Genomic DNA, 17951 nt, shown 5'->3' on the forward strand with positions numbered 1-17951 from the left:
ACAAAATTCCAACAACCTACTTTGCAGACTTGGAAAAGCTAGTTATCAAATTTATTTGGAAAGGGAAGATGCCTCGAATTGCTAAAGACACTCTAAAAAAGAAAAACGAAGTGGGAGGACTTACACTCCCTGACTTTGAAGCTTATTATAAAGCCACAGTTGCCAAGACAGCATGGTACTGGCACAAAGATAGACATATAGATCAATGGAATCGAATTGAGAATTCAGAGATAGACCCTCAGATCTATGGCCGACTGATCTTTGATAAGGCCCCCAAAGTCACCGAACTGAGCCATAATGGTCTTTTCAACAAATGGGGGCTGGGAGAGTTGGATATCCATATCCAAAAGAATGAAAGAGGACCCCTACCTCACCCCCTACACAAAAATTAACTCAAAATGGACCAAAGATCTCAATATAAAAGAAAGTACCATAAAACTCCTAGAAGATAATGTAGGAAAACATCTTCAAGACCTTGTATTAGGAGGCCACTTCCTAGACTTTACACCCAAAGCACGAGCAACAAAAGAGAAAATAGATAAATGGGAACTCCTCAAGCTTAGAAGTTTCTGCACCTCAAAGGAATTTCTCAAAAAGGTAAAGAGGCAGCCAACTCAATGGGAAAAAATTTTTGGAAACCATGTATCTGACAAAAGACTGATATCTTGCATATACAAAGAAATCCTACAACTCAATGACAATAGTACAGACAGCCCAATTATAAAATGGGCAAAAGATATGAAAAGACAGTTCTCTGAAGAGGAAATACAAATGACCAAGAAACACATGAAAAAATGTTCAGCTTCACTAGCTATTAGAGAGATGCAAATTAAGACCACAATGAGATACCATCTAACACCGGTTAGAATGGCTGCCATTAAACAAACAGGAAACTACAAATGCTGGAGGGGATGTGGAGAAATTGGAACTCTTATTCATTGTTGGTGGGACTGTATAATGGTTCAGCCACTCTGGAAGTCAGTCTGGCAGTTCCTTAGAAAACTAGATATAGAGCTACCATTCGATCCAGCGATTGCACTCCTCGGTATATACCCGGAAGATCGGAAAGCAGTGACACGAACAGATATCTGCACGCCAATGTTCATAGCAGCATTATTCACAATTGCCAAGAGATGGAAACAACCCAAATGTCCTTCAACAGATGAGTGGATAAATAAAATGTGGTATATACACACGATGGAATACTACGCGGCAGTAAGAAGGAACGATCTGGTGAAACATATGACAACATGGATGAACCTTGAAGACATAATGCTGAGCGAAATAAGCCAGGCACAAAAAGAGAAATATTATATGCTACCACTAATGTGAACTTTGAAAAATGTAAAACAAATGGTTTATAATGTAGAATGTAGGGGAACTAGCAGTAGAGAGCAATTAAGGAAGGGGGAACAATAATCCAGGAAGAACAGATAAGCTATTTAACGTTCTGGGGATGCCCAGAAATGACTATGGTCTGTTAATTTCTGATGGATGTAGTAGGAACAAGTTCACTGAAATGTTGCTATATTATGTAACTTTCTTGGGGTAAAGTAGGAACATGTTGGAAGTTAAGCAGTTATCTTAGGTTAGTTGTCTTTTTCGTACTCCCTTGCTATGGTCTCTTTGAAATGCTCTTTTATTGTATGTTTGTTTTCTTTTTAACTTTTTTTTTCATACAGGTGATTTGAAAAAAGAAGGGAAAGTTAAAAAAAAAAAAAAAAAAAAAAAGGTTGTAGTGCCCCCTTGAGGAGCCTGTGGAGAATGCAGGGGTATTCGCCTACCCCACCACCAGGGTTGCTAACATGACCACAGACATAGGGGACTGGTGGTTTGATGGGTTGAGCCCTCTACCATAAGTTTTATACCCTTGGGAAGACGGTTGCTGCAAAGGAGAGGCTAGGCCTCCCTGTATTTGTGCCTAAGAGTCTCCTCCTGAATGCCTCTTTGTTGCTCAGATGTGGCCCTCTCTCTCTGGCTAAGCCAACTTGAAAGGTGAAATCACTGCCCTCCCCCCTACGTGGGATCAGACACCCAGGGAAGTGAATCTCCCTGGCAACGTGGAATATGACTCCCAGGGAGGAATGTAGACCTGGCACCGTGGGACAGAGAACATCTTCTTGACCAAAAGGGGGATGTGAAAGGAAATGAAATAAGCTTCAGTGGCAGAGAGATTCCAAAAGGAGCCGAGAGGTCACTCTGGTGGGCACTCTTATGCACACTTTAGACAACCCTTTTTAGGTTCTAAAGAATTGGGGTAGCTGGTGGTGGATACCTGAAACTATCAAACTACAACCCAGAACCCATGAATCTCGAAGACAGTTGTATAAAAATGTAGCTTATGAGGGGTGACAATGGGATTGGGAAAGCCATAAGGACCAAACACCACTTTGTCTAGTTTATGGATGGATGTGTAGAAAAGTAGGGGAAGGAAACAAACAGACAAAGGTACCCAGTGTTCTTTTTTACTTCAATTGCTCTTTTTCACTCTAATTATTATTCTTGTTATTTTTGTGTGTGTGCTAATGAAGGTGTCAGGGATTGATTTAGGTGATGAATGTACAACTATGTAATGGTACTGTAAACAATCGAAAGTACAATTTGTTTTGTATGACTGCGTGGTATGTGAATATATCTCAATAAAATGATGATTAAAAAAAAAAAAAAAAAAAAAAAAAAATAAATGGTGCTTGTGACAATGGGCTGTCCATATGCAAAGAATGAAGTTGGACTCTTACTCCACACCATATACAAAAATAACTAAAAATTGATTAAAGAACTAAACAGAAGAGGCAAAACTATAAAACTCTTAGAAGAAAATATAGGGGTAACTCTTTATGAGCTTGGATTTGGCAATGGGTTCTCAGACTGATACTAAAACCACAAGCAACAAAAAATGCATTAATTGTACTTCATCAAAATTACAAAGTCATGTACTTTAAAAGACACTATCAAGAAAGGGAAAAGACAATGCACAGAATGGGAGAAAATATTTGCAAACACATGGACTATTATTTGCCATATAAAAGAATGAAGTACTGATATATGCCACATACAGATGAAACTTGAAAATGTTATGTTAAAAAGTAAAAGATGGCAGTCACAAAAGACCACATATTGTAGGATTCCATTTATATGAAGTTTTAATAATAGACAAATCCACAATGCCAGAAAAGATGACCCACAAAATAGGAAAAAATATTTGCAAATCATAAATCTGATAAGGGACTTGTGTCTAGAATATATAAAGAACTCTTACAACTCAATAATAAAATTACAAATAACCCAGTTAAAAAATGGGCAAAGGATCTAAATAGCCATTTCTCCAAAGAAGATTTGCAAATAGCCAATAAGTATATGAAAAGATGCTTGAAATCATTAGTCATAAGGGAAGTGCAAATCAAAACCACAGTAAAATACCACTACATACACACTAGGATGTTTAGAATCAAAGAATCAGGTAAGTACATGTGCTGTTAAAAAGGGGAAGAAAACTGGAACCCTCATTCATTCCTGGTGGGAATGTATAATGGTGCTGACACTCTGGAAAACAGGCAGTTCCTCAAATGATTAAACATGGGGTTACCATATGATCCAGCAACTCTACTCCTAGGTACATACTCAAGATAAATGAAAACAAATGTCCAAACAGAAAGTTGTACTTAAATGTTTATAGAAGCATGATTCCTAACAGCCAAAAGACAGAGACAATTCAAATGTCAATCTACAGTCTAATGGATAACAACATGTGTTATATCCATATGATGGCATATTTTCTGACCATAAAAAGGGCATGAAGTACTGATATATGCCACAACATTAATGAACTTTGAAAACATTATCCTAAGAGAAAGAAGCCAGTCACAAAAGACTACCTATTACATAATTCATACTAAACTCCTCAACAGGGAAATCTATAGAGACAGAAAGTAGAAGTAATACCCTATTCTTATTTCAGGGCTCTTTTTTTGGTGAGGAGACTCTTACTGTTATTTCAAGTGCTGTTATTCTGGTGAGGAGATCCCTATTTCCATGACTTGGGAAGGAATGGGAGATGGGCATCATTAGAGACTAGGATGGGGTGAATGGGTAGTTACGTTTTATTTTAAAGCAAATTCCAGATAACCTGATGTATTCATAAATACTTCAGTACCTATCTTAAAGAGATAAGGACTCTTTAAAAATAACCATAATATTACCACCTAAAATTTAATAATTGATGAATGTCATCAAATTTCTAGCCAATTAAACAACTTTAAAGTATCTTTAATACCCAAGAAATGAAAGTATATTTTGTTACCTCTGTAGCAGATGCTGGCAGTGCTTCACCCATAACCACTCAGCACTTACCATTCTAGTACATGCCAATTAGACAACCATTAGTTTTGAAGGAAACTCATGGGCATTCACCTTACAAACATGTAACTATAAAAATTTCTGCAAATATTTTCAAGGAGTTTATAGACAATCCAAGAGGCATACAAAGACCCCAGTTTAAAGAACCCTTCCCCTTAAAGGTTCAGGATAGTTTAGATTTTAATTATGCTTTTAAAAGAGTTCAATGAAATATATTCAGTTATCTTCAAAAATTAACATCCCACTCCTGACCCTTCATTGTTGGCCACGAAGCATCACTATCTCCATACTTAGTTCTTATGTGCATGTAATCAAACTTAATAGAAAATAAGACAACTGTTGGATTGAGCTTCTATACTTTGAAGAAACACAAATGTTCCTTGAAGGAACAGTTTGCTAAGGCTGGGTGCCTTGAAAAACCTAGGACATGAAATTTACAAGTCTTTTCATTTATATATGACTTTGAATTAATTTTTAAACTGGCATTGGTATTGAACAACAGCAACACAAGTTCAAGCTTGTCGAGTTTTCTTTAAATCAAATTTGGGTTAACATGCCAATAGCACAATAATGTTTCCTCCAACTAATGCATATTCCTTCTCTTCCCTTCTAGAAAAAGTTGCCTGCACTCACAGCTTCCATTTTCTCACCTGTCCATTTGCTCCTTACCCATCATAATCTGATTTCCACTAGTTAAATTAAATGGACTTTTTAGTCATTGTCTTAAGACTGTAACACTGCAGCATGTAACACTGTTGACCACATCTTTCTTCATGAAACCTAAGAATTCTGTCACATCACTTTCCTCATTTCTTCTCTTATCTTTTCCCCTTTTTGGGATTCTTCTGTAGCTCCTATGCTTCTGCCCTCCCCTCGAAACTCGACTGTATTTTAGGACTTCATTTCTTTTGTCCCTAAGTGATCTCTTCATCCCTTCACTTCCATTTAAATATGCTAATGTCTGCCTGTGCAGGTTAAGGATATGTTCAAGTAACATCTTACCACTGTGGCTTAACAAATAAAGGCTTAACTTTTCTCCCTTATGTCCAGAGCAGTTGAAGAGTTTGGTTTAATGACTCAACAAATCCAACATACTCAACTTCTTGGAATTCCCAAACATACCTTGATATTTCTAGTACGGCTTAAACTGCTTAGCACGTGAAGTTCCCTTTATCCTCACCCCACCTCTATTCACCCTTCAAGGTTAAGTCCGGTTGCTCCCATATGAAATCATTCTTTTATTCCACCTTAGCAGGGTTAAGTGCCTCTGTGGTGAGTCCCAAAATGGTCCTAAATTATGCTTTATACTGCACCATAAATGCCTATTTGATTAGCTGTATTCCACATTAGAAAGGCCTGTATCTTCAGTACCTAGGACAGTGCCTACCACAGCTGCATTCAATAAAGACTAGTTCAATGAAATGATTTGGGTTACTTAAAAAACTCTTTTGCATAAACATCACTTTCTTCTAATCCAAGTAAGTGTTTAACACATGAGTAAACATTAATAATGCATGTCTCTTGCTCATACTTAAATATATAGATAGAAAAAGACACTAAATGGAAAGGTATAAAACAGACAATCCATTTTGGCAACTTGCATTTATGGAACCCATTCAATTGTACACATGTTAGCTGTATGTAACTTATAAGTTGGCAGCCATAAACTGGCTTTTATGAGTAAGTGAGCTTCCAACATATGACAAGAGAACAGGCTACCTTAGGCAAGCAAAAGACAGAACAGAAGATATAAATAGCCAAACACTGATCCTGCTTTCTGCCACTACAGATTCGTCTTTTCTAGCAGAAAAGCATGCAATATGCGCTCTCTGTCTGGCTTTTTAAAATTCATCATGTTTCTGAGATTCATACATGCTGCTGAAGTGTTTCAACATTTCATTCCTTTTTAATATGAGTAGTATCCCTTTGTATAATATACTACAACTTGTTCATCCAATCATCTGTTGATGAATGGCTGGTGTTTTTTTTTTCTTTTTCAGTTTCTGGCAATTATAAACAAAGGTGCTATGGACTTTTGTATACAAATCTTGCATAAACATACATTTTTTTTTAATTTCACAGATTTATTAACTGATATTGAGAAGGGGGTATGACCCTACATTTACAAATGTTGGATATTACTATAAGCAAACATTAAGGAAACTTTTAAAAAGCAGTATGGTAAGTGCTTACTCATGAATTCACAGATATACACCTACAGGAATAATGAAAACCAAACAATCCTGTCCTAATATTATGTGAATCGGTATGGTAGCTTGAAATAAAATATGCAATAATAGTACCATAAATGCTTCTTAAATACCATACATTTCAACTTGATAAAAATGAAGGGGAAATGCTCTAGAAACTATACACCAAAAGTGGCTCTGATATCCACACAGACTTGTACACAATTGTTCATAGCAGCATTATTCATAACAGTCAAAAGGGAGTAACAACCCAAATATCCATTAACTGGCGGCTGGATAAACAAAATGTGGTATAATCTTTGCAGTGGTTCAGCCATAAACAGAAATGAAGCACTGCTACATGACAGAACATGCCACATGCCAAAAGAAGCCACATGCGAAAGACCACATATTGTATGATTCCTTTTAAATGAAATATCCAGAAAAGACAAATCCATAAAAATGAAGTAGATTGATGGCTAGCTGGGACAGGTGGTGAGCGCACATGGGCACAAGGATGTTTTTGTGGTGATGGAAATGTTCTAAAGGTGAATTGTGATGGTTGAACAATGCTGTTAATTTACTAAAACTTAGATCAATTGAAGTTTATAGCATGTAATTATTCCTCAGTAAAGCTGTTTGTTTTTTTAAAAAAAGAGAGATTTTAAGCAAATCAAAAAAGTGGCTTTAGTGGTCCCAGAGACACTGATGTCAAAGATGCAAAGAGTCTGAATAATATTGTTTCAGGAAGGGTGAGAATGGATAAAAGCAGTGTTTCTAAGTTAATGTATTTTTAGATAATCTGACTTAAAATATGTGTAAATTAATAAGTATTACAGACATTTTACTATTTTGTCTATATTTGTGAAAGTTTGTGTTGTCAAACTTATAGGGAATTTTTTTTTTAAGGAGAATGACTTTATATTGAGTAGTATAATCAAAACTTCACTCATAATATAATAAACATACCTTCAATATCAGTTTTTTCACAGTTACTTCAAAGAATAACACTTCTCACTTAGAATTTACATTTTGCCTTAAATATTCCCAAACTCATTCATTTAAAGTTGGAATTTTAATCTTGCCTGACACTATGGTATTTCACTTAAGGGTAATCCTTGACCACTGACCAAATCTGAAAGGCAGGAAGATAATGTTTTCATTTGAACAGTTTTGTTAGGATATTAATTTAAAAAAAAAAAAAAAAGTATTATCTACTTACTCAAATAAGTTATATTTCTGTCTTTAAATGCTAGCTATCTAATGGGGCTAGAAGATAATAGTAGGTTTTAAGACAAAAATTTTTTTAACAAAACCATGTTGAAAGATTTACATTTTTCCATAAATCATTGGGTTTACAACCGAATAATCTAAGGTTATACTGTTTTCAGGACCAAGGCAGAAAAAGAAAAGACATTTCAATGACTCCAGCCTCTTTGTATCTGATGAAGAGGTAAGTAAGGTTAATGTACCACTTTAAGAAGTTAACTATCCTACATGTTCTAAGTTTTCTAATAAACTACTTTTGTTTTTGTTTTTTCTTTATAAGCTTGGCCACCTATTGGATGAAAATATGGGGTCCAAATTTGATAACATTGGTATGAATGCCATGGCTAATAAAGATAATGCAAGTAAGTATCCTGAATTTTTTTTATTGAGGTTTCAAAATACCCTTGACTTAGAATTTCTGAAAATATAAATATGTTGGGAGGACCTTTTTACAGCACCTTACAACCTGAAAGGAATGGCTTTCTCATCTTCCAACTAGGCAGCATGTAGAATTAAAAAGTACTTAGATTACAACCTTTTAAAATTTAATTTGTTTAGGGAGTTGTGTGTTTGCTAAGTAAATTTATGTGCTTTATAGACATTTTAATTATTTCTGATATTCATAGTACTGGTTTCTATTCTTTCATCAGTAAGTTTGTTCATTGGGAAAAAATCTTTAATAGAGCATTTGCATCCTTCGTGGTCTTTAATTTGTAAAACATAAATCTTGGACAATAAATAATGATAACAGAAGAAAACAAAGCAGTGGATTTTGCATAGTGGGTGGGAAACCAGGAGGTGCAGGCCATGGCAAGCCAAGGGCTCCTGTTTTACTCAGTAAGATGTTCTTCAGACTGCCAATAGACTGCAGAGTGGTGGGCTCATCTTTCTTCTACTCCCCTCCAAAGGTTTCAAACAGCTTAGATGGGAAGCTGAACGTGACAACTGGTCCTAATTTTCGCTGTTCATCCATTTTTCTTGATCTTGCAGTCTGATTCCATACATTCCAGAATGTTCAAGGGATTTATAATAAACTTCTAAGATGAAAGGAAATTTCTTGCTCATTGTTTCCCTGAAATCTTGGCTTGTGTTCATTTTATTAAACAAAAAATAAACTCCCAAAAATGCCCATAACTTCAGCTACTAAAATTCCTTTAAAGATCTTCTTTGCCAGTGGTTCCATAGTGCGGGCCATCCTGAGGCGCGAACATGAGGGTATAAACATACATTTTTATTTCTCTTGAGTAGACAGGAGTCGAACTGATGGGTCAAAGGGTAGGTGTATGTTTAACTTAATAAGAATCCCCCCCAAATATTTTGCCAAAATGTTGTACCATTTAATATTTTTAACATCCTTGTATAAGAGTTCCAGTTGTTTCACATTCTTAAAAATATGTAATATATTACCAGTCACTTTAATTTTAAAAGAATGTGCTTTCATTGGGTGGAATGTTCTAGAAATGTCAATATAGTACAATTTGTTGATAATGCTGTTCATGACCTACATCCTGACTGATTTTCTGTCTATTTGCTCTACAACTACTAAAAGAGGAATGACGAAATTTCCAATTATGTTTGAGGATTATCTATTTTATTTCAGTTTGTCAGTTTTTGCTTTATGTATTTTGAAGCTGTTACTGCATAGAACCAATGTCAGAATTGTTATCTTGATGAATCAGCCCCTTGAGCATTATGAACTATCCCTCTCTACTGTTTGTTCTGAACTCCTTGTCCTGAAGTTTCCTTTTTCTAATATAATAAAGCCACTCAACTTCCTTATGATTAGTTTGGACTGGTATATCACTTTTTAGCCTTTTACTTTTAATTTGTCTTTATTTTTTTTAGACAGCATATACTTAATACACTGACAATCTCTAATTTTTAACTGGAGTGCTTCTAGCACTGTCCAACAGAACATCTTCTATATCCATACTTCCATGTGGCTATCAAGCACTTTATATGTACCTAGTGTAACCGAGGAACTGAGGAACTGAATCATAAAATTTTATTTAATTTCAATTAATAATAATTTAAATACTCTATGTGGTCAGTGGTGATCATATTGGAAAGAGAAGATTTGGAGCAAGGGTCAGCAAACTATGGCCCACAGGGCACATCCAGTCAGCCACCTATTTTGTATGGCCTACAAATGAAGAATGGTTTTCACATTTTTTAAGGGTTAAAAAACAAATCAAAGGAAGGATAGTATTTTGTGGCAATTATATGACATTCAAATTCCATTGTCTAAAAATAAAATTTCACATTGGATCACAGCCATATTCATTCATTCATGCAATGTATATATGAGTTGTAAGGATCTTTATATGGAGAGTCAGGTGCAGCAAGGATGAGTTATGCCAGAGATGCATGAAAGAAGACTTTTTGATACTCAAAGGTCGCAGAACAGAGAAGGGGTGGCATGCCTCAGAGGGCCACACAGGGGAAGAGGTCAAGCGCCGAGGCTTAACCAAGCAGGCAGGCAACAAAGGTTACAGTGGACCTGAGAATTATGCCTTCTTTGTTTTATAGATGGAGCTATAGAAGTTGGTCAAGCCAAGTTTGTACCAGACTTTCATGGGTAAGCAAACCCCAGAAAGATGGGGGGAGGAGAAACAGATGCTGTTTATCTTACATAAGCAGGTATCAGGGATGGTCACTGAGGGACCTAAAGACAGAGTTTAAGATGCTGAGCACTATAATAGTGCAAAGCTCCTATTTTATTTTCACTCACTACAATATGGCTGTTTTCAGGTTACACTGGCAGGAGTGAGTAGTTGTGACAGACACCACATAGCTGCCAAAGCCTAAAAATATTTTCTGACTCTCTGTAGAAAAATTTTGTTTATATGTGATTAAGACCATTTGTATTGAATACAATCATTGATATAACTGGAATTACAACTACCACCTTACCATTTGTTTTCTATTTATCCCAATATCTCTTTGTTCCTTTTCCTGTCTTCTTTTAGATTGAATATACTTTAGCAATTCACTTTACATCCACTAATTAGGTATACTTCTCTATTTTATTTTTAAATAATTGACCTGGGTATTACAATATCCATTTTGAACCCATAAGAGTCTACTATCAAATAATCTTCTACCTCTTAACTTACAATGTAAGATCCTTACAACACTATACTTCCAATTCCCTGCTCTCATCATAAGCACTAAAGCTGTAATACAATTTACTTCTACATTTATTATGAACCTTGCAATATACTGTTATGATTTTTGCTTTAAATAGTCAATCTTTTCTCTACTTATTGTGGAGTATAACATATTTACATGGAAGTGATAACTTTCCAAGTACAACTTAACAACTAGGTAGAGAGCAAATTTCAAAGAATGTTATGAGATACAGTTTCACACTTTATTTCCTCATTGTGAAATATAACATATGAGCAAAAGGTGATAACTTTCAAAGTACGATTTAACAAGTAGTTGTTATATAGGAAATTTCCAAGAATGTTATGGGATACAGTAACATATTTTCAGTTATTTCATTATTGTGAAATATAATACATATAACAAAAAGGTGATAACTTTCAAATTACAATTTAACAAGTAGCTATAGAGTCAATTTTAAAGAATGCTATGGGTTACAGCTCCACCATTTAAGTTCTTTCCTTCTAGCTATCCTAATACCCTAGCAACTAAGTAAAAGAAAATTATATAGAGATTCAGTATTCATAACCCTTTGTTAAATTCTATCTTTCTGCTGTTAATCGCTTCCTCTAGTTTAATCATGTTCTCAATCTTACGGGATGTCAAGGCAGTGACCACCCTAACCCATTCATGTTGAAAAGGGGAATTGACATTACGGGAAAAGGAGATGCAATTGGTTGATGTTCCTGAAGAGGTTTGTAGCCTCTGGATTTTCAGACTAAGCCGGCATAGGAACTCTCTAGAGGATTTAAGTTTTTGAAGAATAAACTTAGTGGAACTTTTTACAGAGTCTCAGATTGGGACCTGGGTATTCTTTAGGGTTTTCAGGACTACAGTTGATTTGGGATTATCATATTGTGGCAATCTGGGATATCTAGCTGAAGCCTGCATAGGAGCAACTCCAGGACAGCCTCTCAAATCTTAGCCACTGAAACCTTATTTTGTTGCCTTCCTTTTCCACCTTTTGGTCAAAAAGGCATTCACAACCCCTCAATGCCAGGGTCATGCTCATTTCCAGAATCCATTTCCCACATTATCAGGGAGACTCACTAACCTGGAGGTCACATCCCACATCAGGGGGAGGGTGATTAATTTATTTGCAGAGTTGGGCTTAGAGAGATAAAGTCCACACTTGAGCAACAAAAGAGGTATTCTGGAGGTGACTCCTAGGCATAATTATAGTGGGCTTAGCCTCCCCTTTATAACCATAAATTTCATAAGACCAAGCCTCAAGATCAAGGGCTTGACTTACAAAGTAGGGGGTTCCTATTTTTACATAGCATATGCTCTGTCCATGATAATCAATCAATAGCTCACATTATCATCACTTAGTTACATACTCCACACCACCCCCCACTTTAAACAGTTCTCATGACCCAAAACACCCCATAGACCTTTTCAGCCTTAAATTATTTGTCCCAAGGATTTGTGCGGTACTAGTAAGGTATTCCTATTAATTACAGTCCCAATTATTCAATAGGTAGATTTTTCAAATATACCACTCTGTTGGAAACTCTATCAATGTCACACCTTAGAAGTATATCCTACAAGCACCTATTTATAATTGTAGTGCTGATCTGTGGGATACATGCCTTTAAACAACCCCATTCAATCCTGTTTGACTTCGATGCAGCTCTGACACTTATAATCCCATTAACAATCATCACCCCTTTCCATTCCCATACCTTTAAATTTCCCTCATTAACATATCAGAACATATTAGGTTTCATAACTCCTTTACTAGCTTCTGTCTATCACTAGCTCCTCAATATTCTACATTACAAGACATGGATTTTACACTGTTCAGGGAGTTCATGTTAGTGGTAACATACAATGTCTCTCCTTTTGTGTGTGACTGACTTCACTCAGCGTTATATCTTCAAGGTTCATCCATGATGCCATGTTTCAGGACCCCAATACTTCTTATTGCTCAATAATATCCCATCGTATGTATACATCACATTTTATCTACTTGTCTGTTGAAGGACACTTGGATTGTTTCCATCTCTTTGCAACTGTGAACAATGCCGCTATGAACATAGGTGTACAAATGTATGTTTATGTCACTGCTTTCAGTTCTTCTGGGTACATACCAAGAAGTGGAATTGCCGGGTCATAGGGTAATTCAAAATCTAGTTTCCTGAGAAACTGCCAAACTGTCTTCTACAGCGGCTATACCATTAAACATTCCCACCAGCAATGAATAAGAGTCTCAGTTTCTCCACATCCTTTCCAGCATTTGCAGCTTCCTATTTGTTTAATGGCTGCCTTTCTTATTGGTGTGAGATGGTATTTCATTACTGTTTTCATTTGCGTTTCCCTAATAACTAGGGAAGATGAATATTTTTCATGTGATTTTTAGCCACTTGTACTTCCTCTTCAGGAAAATACTTTTCATATCTTTGCCCATTTTATACTTGGGTTGTTTTTACTACTGTTAAGTTGTAGGATTTCTTTATATATTCAGGATATCAGTCTCTTAACAGTTACATGGTTTCTAAATATTTTCTATCATTGAGATAGTCGCCTCTTCACCTTTATGACAAAGTCTTGAGGCACAGAATCTTTTGATTTTGAGGAGATAACATTTATCTATTTTTTTCTTTCATTGCTTGTGCTTTGGGTGTAAAGTCTAAGAAGCTTAATCATCTAACTTTTAATAATATATATATATGATAATTATTTAATGTTGAGAGTGATGATTGTACAACTAAGTGAAGATAATGTAAGAAACTGATGGTTTATCTTGGGGTAGAATATATATTAAATAAAATTAGGAACCCACTATTTAATAAATCAGGCCCTCGACTTGTGAAACTTAGGGTTGTAAATGGGAGGCTGAGCCCTCCTATATTTATGCTAAGAGGCACCTCCAAGGAACCTCTTGCAGCTCAGATGTGGCCTTTCCCTCTTTGAGCCCAACTCAGCAAATAAATTCATTAACCTCTCCTCCCACAAGGGACATGACTCCCAGGAATGATCCTGGCCCAGGCAGTGAGAGACTGAAAATGCCTACATGACCAAAGAGAGTAAAAAAGAAAGGTAACAAGCTGAGGTTACAGTAGCTGAGAGATCCCAAAAAGAGTCAAGAGACTATCCCGGAGGCTTCTGTTACGCAAGCTCCAGCTAGGCATCCCAAATGGCCACCAGTATGCCATGCCCTTACCAAAAGTAGTCCCCAAATACCTAGGTCCTTACTTGAGATTCTATAAAAGATTCACTCACTAAATTTTTTTTTTATTTTTATTTTTTTTTAATCTTCATTTTATTGAGATATATTCACATACCATGCAGTCATACAAAACAAATCGTACATTCGATTGTTCACAGTACCATTACGTAGTTGTACATTCATCACCTAAATCAATCCCTGACACCTTCATTAGCACACACACAAAAATAACAAGAATAATAATTAGAGTGAAAAAGAGCAATTGAAATAAAAAAGAACACTGGGTACCTTTGTCTGTTTGTTTCCTTCCCCTATTTTTCTACTCATCCATCCATAAACTAGACAAAGTGGAGTGTGGTCCTCATGGCTTTCCCAATCCCATTGTCACCCCTCATAAGCTACATTTTTATACAATTGTCTTCGAGATTCATGGGTTCTGGGTTGTAGTTTGATAGTTTCAGGTATCCACCACCAGCTACCCCAATTCTTTAGAACCTAAAAAGGGTTGTCTAAAGTGTGCATAAGAGTGCCCACCAGAGTGACCTCTCGGCTCGTTTTGGAATCTATCTGCCACTGAAGCTTATTTCATTTCCTTTCACATCCCCCTTTTGGTCAAGAAGATGTTCTCCGTCCCACGATGCCGGGTCTACATTCCTCCCCGGGTCTACATTCCTCCCCGGGAGTCATATTCCACGTTGCCAGGGAGATTCACTCCCCTGGGTGTCTGATCCCACGTAGGGGGGCAGGGCAGTGATTTCACCTTTCAAGTTGGCTTAGCTAGAGAGAGAGGGCCACATCTGAGCAACAAAGAGGCATTCGGGAGGAGGCTCTTAGGCACAATTACAGGGAGGCCTAGCCTCTCCTTTGCAGCAACTGTCTTCCCAAGGGTAAAACCTACGGTAGAGGGCTCAACCCATCAAACCACCAGTTCCCTATGTCTGTGGTCATGTTAGCAACCATTGTCACTCACTAAATTTTATCTCTTAGAAACTTAAATCCATCAGAGTGTTCCTATGCCAGACAAGTCCTAAATCCGAGAGGCAATAGCCTCTTTAAGAACAACAATCAGATGCAGCCCCCCTCCCTATACTGTTGACACCCCCTTTTAATATGAGCAAGTTAGGGTGCTCACTGCCTAGACATCCCTGAAGATGGAGAAAGAGATTAAGCAAGAGGAAGGGGTAGCAACAAACAAGGTAAGATTTAACAAAGGTCTATGAATACTGAAACTTTATATAAAATTATTTTTTAGATGCTGGGGTGTTGGAATAGCTGGAAGGAGGTAAATGACTGGGTTGAACTGTAAACTATAACATACTTGAAATTTGCTCTACATACTCATTGAATTGTGCTTTGAAAGTCTTCACCTTTCTGTATATACCCTATGTTGCATAATAAGGAAAGAACTGAAACTGTGGAAATGTAACCCATAACAATTTTTGAAATTTGCTTGTTGAGCTGTACATTGAAAGTTACTACCTTTCTGTATGTATGCTATATTTTACAATAATGAAATTAGCTGAAGTTGTGGAACTGTGACCCATGATATTCTTTGAAATTTGCTTTTTAACTACTTGTTAAATTGTACTTTGAAAGCAATCACTGTTACGTATACATGTTAAAAGTTTACAATAATGAAATGCATTAAAAAAAAAAATTACCCCTAGACTAAACACAGATCTAGTCCTACCCAACAAAGTTTAAAAGCATGATGCTAAAAAGTCCATCTAGAACAAAGCTCAATATTATAGGAAAACAGATATATCCAGTACTAGGACAGTAAAATTCACAATGCGTACTATGCAAAAAATTACCAATCATGCAAAGGAAGCAGAAAAATTCAACCCATAATGAGGAGGAAAACCAATCAAAATAAACTGATTCAGTTAACAGAATTAGTAGAGAAATGCATTTAAAAACTATTATATGACTATAAATAACTATAAATAACTATAATTCAAGTGTTTAAAAAACTAGAGGAAAGACTGAACATGTTGACTATACATGGAAAATTTCTGAAAAGAGATCCAAATAAAATTTTAAAGATGTAAACAATAATGTCCAATTAAAAAAAAAAACAAAAACTGACACTGGATGGGATAAGAGAGTATATATTGACAAAGAAAAGACCAGCAATCTTAAAGACATCAAAAAAAGCAAACAAAATGTTACAAGGGGAATAAAAAACCTGAAAAAACTGAACAGAGCATTAATGAACTGTGAGGCAACTTGAAGCAGTTAAATATATGTGTAATTGGGAGTCCCAAAGGGACAGAGAGAAGGAGCAATAGTTTTTGAAGAAAGGATGACCAAAAAGTTTCAAATAAGATGAAAGTACAATATAATAAAATGTGTGGGATTCAGCTAAAACAATATTCATAGGGAAATTTATAGAACTGAAAACCTACACTGAATAAAAGAGATGTCTCAAATCAGTGAGCACAGCTTTAATCTTAATAATCTAAAATCAGAAGAGGAAATGAAATAGTGTAGGCAGGATAAACTAGTAAGCAGTAGAAATCAATGATGTCAAAGCCGGCACTTAAAAAAGATCAATAAAATGGATACGACCCTAGTCAGACTAAAAGGGGAGTGGGTGGGGAAGGAGACACAATTACCAATATCAAGAATGGGATGGATGGTAGATAAATATGAAAAGGATAACCAGAATATGAATAAATTTATACTGATAAATTCTATAACTTAAAAATGAAATTGCTTGAAAGAAACAACTACCAAAGCTCATACAAACAGAAACAGATAACCCAAATAATTCTACAATTATTTAAGAAATTGAATCTGTAGTTAAAAATCTTTCTATAAAAAAAAACTCCAGGCCACAGTGTTACCAGACCAAGGCAGAAGACTGTTTTGCCCAATGCACTAACATGACCAATTCCTGAGACACCAGAATTTCAAAGAGAGAAAGAGTTTTTATTGCTAGGCATGAAGCAGGAGAGCAGATGGCCTATTGGTCCAAAAGCTGTGTCCCCAAACTGCAGTAATTCTAATAGTGTTAGAAAAGATGGGCAGGTTTTAGGATAATGAGTACAATGGCCCCAGATACGATGTAATTAGAAGTGATCCAATTATTGAGCATACACATACTGATTATATGCTTTAGTCACAGAACATATGTAAAAAAAATGGAGGCCTTAATATGATGATGGGCATGATCTTTAGTATTATAATGAGGTATAGGTGACTTGTAGGTTAAAGTTTAAGCTATTGCACATATCAGGGAGGCGCTTTTTGGTTAAATCCAAAAAAATGTTTGGTTAACAAGATAACTTTGGACTTGGGATGGGTTAGTTCTGGGCTGACTTAAGACCTGTCATTAATAAACATTAGGGGCTGTCTTTAGTGATCATCAGACTTCAACATTGAAAAACTGGATAAATGGGTACAAGCAAAGGTTCGTCACAAGGTTTTACAATCTCAAGGGCACAAGATAAAGGCTATACAATCATTATCAGAGATCAAGGCAGCTGGATTATAGTCCAGGTTTCAGATATTTCCCTCTGTCTACTTTAACATACCAGAAAGTAAAAAGGAATATCTATATAATGATTCAGTAATCACCAGATCTCAAATCCAAATTTCTCAGTTACAACAGATTTAAAGGATAATTAATACCAATACTACACAAGTTCTTTAAGAAAATTGAAGAGGAAGCAAAGCATCACAATTTCTTCCATGAAGCCAGAATATCTCTGATACTAAAATCAGAAAAAGACATTAAAATAAACAAAACAAAACTGCACACTTGCAGTCAATGAAGATGGCAGCATAAGATG

The 17951-nt window shown here is 35.9% G+C and overlaps 1 protein-coding gene and 1 pseudogene across 3 annotated transcripts in view; both read right to left on the reverse strand.

The window, feature by feature from the left end:
- Positions 1–17951, reverse strand: part of RSF1 (remodeling and spacing factor 1) — a 215829-nt gene that overhangs the window by 167259 nt on the left and 30619 nt on the right. The window lies entirely within an intron of this gene.
- LOC119538074 lies at positions 7822–9088 on the reverse strand (annotated as a pseudogene).

Source organism: Choloepus didactylus, chromosome 6 (assembly GCF_015220235.1).
Source record: "Choloepus didactylus isolate mChoDid1 chromosome 6, mChoDid1.pri, whole genome shotgun sequence".
Taxonomy (NCBI): Eukaryota; Metazoa; Chordata; class Mammalia; order Pilosa; family Megalonychidae; genus Choloepus; species Choloepus didactylus.